Raw genomic sequence first — 5,118 nt, 5'->3', positions numbered from 1 at the left:
CAGATGATAAACAATTGATGCTAATCAAATGACGGGGAAAATATGCAGATGAAAAGTACCATAAGAAAGTGTCAAGTAAGATAAGTAAAATGCGATTTTTGAAAGATCATATGTCATAATATCAATGGATAATTCACTTTAAACATCATAAGTATACAATGTACTAACAATACTTCAATATAAGCTACAATAACATAAGCAGGACATCATATATACTTGAAATAATAAACATTATGTGCTAATCATAGCATATATAACCCATATATACGCAATTTTCAATAGGTTTCATGATCATATCATTAGAGCAATCAAGAAACAAAAGAAAAAGAAGGAAGAAAGAGGTAAAGTGAGACTCCTTGAGCACTAAAGATATTTTACTTGAAGGATGAAAAGTCCAAGGTTCATAGGTGTCTCTCTACATAGACACACCTATGAATTATGATACACGGCCACAACTATAACCAAAATAATAATAATAAATGAAAAAATGTATCACTTGTCTAAGGTATGGGCAACCAAACAACGAAAGGGCCTAATATGTGTTAATTAGGTTTTAATGCAAGTGTACCTATACATAATGCATCACATAATTATATCCATTGAAGATTAAAATAATAGACATTGCATTAAGATCATATATATAAGCACTTTAGAATAGATTTCACACAATATAATAAAAGAATGAGTAAAATTTTATACCACATAAGTATACATGTGCCTAGGTGAATCCACAAGAAACTCTCAAGTTTGAATCCTAAACCTTGAGCTTGAATCCAAAAGTATCGATAGATAATGCATCATATAATTATTCCATTGAAGCTTGTCATGTATATCATATTAAAACTCGTAATTTCATATTATGATTCCATTGAAGCTTGTCATATATATCATAGAACTCGTAAGTTCTAAGAGCCAAGACATGAAATCTCATAAAACATGATTCATGAAGCCAGGAAAATGGAGCTCAACTATTTTAAGAGAGAGAAAAAATTATACTAGTAAGGTCGAACCTTTAATTTCTAAATTTTGATGTGGCAGTCAGCTGGCCTTGGTGAAAATTCAGATGATGCGGCAGGTCCTCAACACTTCGATTCGTTACCCCGTGAAATCTAGCCTTAATGACTTGTATTAACTCTCCCTCTCATTGATCTGTTCTCTCTCTATAAAAAAATTGCCATGGGTCAGGGCCTCTTAAGCCAGGTGTGCTCATATATATATATATATTGGCACCTTCTTCGGGCATATTCTGCAGCTCGGCGCTTCAGGTCTGCAGGTCCCTTCAGTAGCTGCTGCGCTGGCTGCATGGTGCTGCGCCGTCGTGTCTCTTCCACTTGCGGCGAAGACTAGTACAGTCCCCCCACCGACTGCAGTTGCGTTGGCTGCTTGGTAGCAGTTGCATTGTGTCTCTTCCATTTGCGCACTTGCAATATGCACCCACCCTGCGACCTAATCCATGCCCGTTGCCTCATCTCCGCCCTGTGACCTGACTGCATTCGCTAGAGCTGTGTTGGTTGGTATTGCCCTCCTGCTGATGACACGGGCTGATGACCTGCATCCCACTATGGCCGCCCTATTGCCCTGCCGATGACGAGCTACATTGACGATGGCTACTCCACCTGCTCTAGCCATCCCACCCATCAGCGGACTCCACCTGCGTGATGACTCCATTTGTCTGCCATCCCACCTTTTTCACGATGGGGCCAATAGATAAGGTATGTAAATTTTCCTTCATTATTTGCAAAGTGAGATGCAGGTAGTGCTCAAAATGAGATGAAGTTGGAACTCTTGTTGAAACTCAATGGTGTAATTCTTGGAGTCTCTAGCCTTCCCAAACTTATCAACAAGACATAGATATTCTTCTCCGCATATCATACAACACCTCATGCAAAAGAGAATGTTGGTAGTAATCTTGGATATTCCTCCTTGTACAAAAGTTCCTCTTGGGAAATCTCTTGTGTGTGAGTGAGTCTAGGTATAGATAAATCTTAAGATCCTAGGCCCATCCTAGACTTGTTTAGGTATGGGTGAGTCTAGGTATAGATACATCTTAAGATCCTAGACTTGTTGTCTAGTGAGTGCAACCTAAGTTTCCCCCAATTGGGTCACTTTGCGTGAGGCTCTACGAAACAATCTAGAGTGTCAAATGGACCTTTTCCATGCAGCTACTTACAAGTATCTAGAAGTATTCTAAAGATGTAGGCAAGTTTATTGACATGTGATTGCATCCTAGTTGATTGAGTTCATAGCCTCCACTTTTTGAAGGTAGTGGAGCATCATGGGTCAATCAGAATTTCTCCACCATGTATACCAAGCCTTAAGATGATGAAGGAATGAAAGTTGAAGAGCATGCCATGCGAGATTGGCTTGTGAGACTTTCAAAAAGTGTAGTCAGTCATGGGTGTGGCATTACCTTGATGCAAGTCACATGATGTGATTATGAAACAATATGCTTTATGAAACAAATCTTTAGAAAATCAACGTCTTTCACTACAAGGGACTGGGGCAATAGCGACGCCGATTAGCGACGGCGTTTATCGGCGTCGCTATTGGCGTCGCTATTTGCGACGCAAATAGCGACGCATATAGCGACGCCACAGGGAAAAAAAGCGCGGCCGAAACCAGAGCGCCGTTTTCATTTTGTTTTCTTCGCCTTTTGAGAGCGAGAGCGAGGGAGAGAGCCAAGGCTTTGTGAAAGAAGAGGAGGAAGAGACTTGTTGCCGCCGCCGCCGCCACCGCCACCGCCACCGTCGTTGTTCGCGAAGGAGAGGAGGAGCCCTCGTTGCAAAGAGAAGCCGCCCACGCTCGCCATATCTCATTGGTGAGTCTCCCTCTCTCTTTCTTTTACTTGTTGAAGGTTTAAATCGTTCTCTTTTGTTTATTTAGGATAGGAAAAGAAAGAGAAGGAGAGGGAGAGGGAGAGAGAGGGAGAGAAAGAGAGGGAGAGGGAGAGAAAGAGAGTGAGAGTGCATTCTCTCTCTCTCTCTCTCCCTTTTGCTTGTTTAATGTTTAAATTACTTTCTTCTTTGCTTGTTTAGGAGAGGAAACGAGAGAGTAAGAGAGAAAGAGAGGGAGAGGGAGAGGGAAAGGGAAAGAAAGAGAAAGAGAAATAGAGGGAGAGGGAGAGGGAGGGGGAGGAAATAGGAGAGGGAGAGAAAGAAAAAGAGAGGGAGAAGGAGGGAGAGTGCATTCTCTCTCTCCCTCCCTCTCCCTTTTGCTTGTTTAATGTTTGAATCACTTTATTTTTTTCTTGTTTAGGAGAGGAAATGAGAGAGAAAGAGAGTGAGAGGGATAGGAAGGGGAAGGAAATGAGAGAGGGATAGAAAGAGAAAGAGAGGGAGAGTGCATTGTATCTCTCCCTCTCCCTTTTGCTTGGAGGATGTTTAAATCACTTTATTTTTTGCTTGTTTAGGAAATGAGAGAGAAAGAGAGATAGAGAGGGAGAGGGAGAAAAAGAGAGGGAGAGGGAGAGGGAGAGGGAGGGGGAGGGGAAGGAAATGAGAGAGGGAGAGAAAGAGGGAGGGGGAGGGAGAGGGAGCGAGGGAGAGGGAGAGGGAGAAAGAGGGAGAAAGAGGGAGAGGGAGGAGGAGGGAGGAAATGAGAGAGGGAGAGAAAGAGAACGAGAGGGTGAGGGAGAGGGTGAGAGAAAGAGAGGGAGAGGGTGAGGGAGAGGGAGAGGGAGAGGGAAGGGAATGAAATTTAAGATAATATACGTATCGATAATGGTATGCAATGTGCTTTGCATACGGCCACGTACTTCATCAAAATTAACCCAAAATTATTGTTATAGAAGTGGAGATCCCTTAAATTGAGTATAGGATAATTTCTCTCAGGTCTTATGACTATGAGTAGAATTGATTGAAATAAATTTTATTACTATAGTTGTAAAATTTCATAGATGGCGCGCATTAATTTTAAAATGGATTACTTATACTCAAAGCCGAGATATAACAAAAAATTATCTACCGGGACAAACAAATCGTTGAGCATGATACAAGGCCGAGATATAACATCGGAAAATCTCTCGACTACTATATACAATGCAAGGTTTATGGTCAACTTGCAAGTTGACGTACATCTCCAAAAAGCTATCCATTTAAGCCTCGTTTGCTGTAATGTAGATAAGATGGCAAACGAAGAAGGTCCTATTGTTCAAGACCGCGAGTCGTATCTTAATCAGCGTGTCCCATGTCCTTGCTCTCAATGCAAGTTGGCAATTAGACGAAAACGCCGATTGTCTATAGAACACGTACGACGATTTGGCGAGTTTCAACCTGAGATTATTGATCAGGCGATTGCAGATTTTCAGCAAACGGTATTTTCAAGTTAGCATTTTTCATGCATTGTACTCTCAAGCTAATTGAAAACCATACACAATAAGATTGGGTCTTGTTGGCAAATTTTGTGTCCAGGGGGGTGATGTCTCGACCCAAGGGGGAGTGCACCCTTTGCGGCCAATTAGAAGAGTTCGTGGACGTGAGATGGATGGATGGCAGGAGCCAATAGACCACTCGCAAGGCCCATCTATATCGTCAATGCCAGAGGAGACAGACAACCTTCCCGACTTGCCTACAATCTTGGAGCCTGAGATGGAGGCAATGATCGATGCATTGATTCCCATGGATGTTGAGACATCTGACCCGCTTAGAGAGGAAGCATCCATACCATTATATGATGGGTGCCGAGTATCTCGGTTGAAGACATTGCTTGCACTCTTAAGTGTGCAAGCGAAATACGGTTGGAGCGATACGAGTGTGACTGAGTTATTCAGGTACCTTGCATACAGACTTCATTGTTTTTTTTTTAAACAGTATTATTGTAAATATGGATGGATTTTTCAAGGTATTTTATGATGTTTTCAGGTTATTGAAATATCATATATTACCACCTGCAAACACCATGCCTGAGTCTCGTGATGATGCACGACATGTTTTACGGAAGCTTGGCATGGACTACAATAACATCCATGCATGTATCAACGACTGCATATTGTTTCGAGATGAATACGAGACTATGGAGACATGTCCAAAGTGTGGTGCTCACAGGTATCGACAGGACTTGCAAGGGCAGACCATCCCTCAAAAAGTCCTCAGACACTTTCCGCTCATCCCCCGCATAAAC

This window comes from Lygodium microphyllum, chromosome 2 (assembly GCF_053477565.2).
Source record: "Lygodium microphyllum isolate KBCC chromosome 2, Lygodium_microphyllum_v1.1.10, whole genome shotgun sequence".
Lineage (NCBI taxonomy): Eukaryota > Viridiplantae > Streptophyta > Polypodiopsida > Schizaeales > Lygodiaceae > Lygodium > Lygodium microphyllum.
This window is presented reverse-complemented; position numbering follows the sequence as displayed.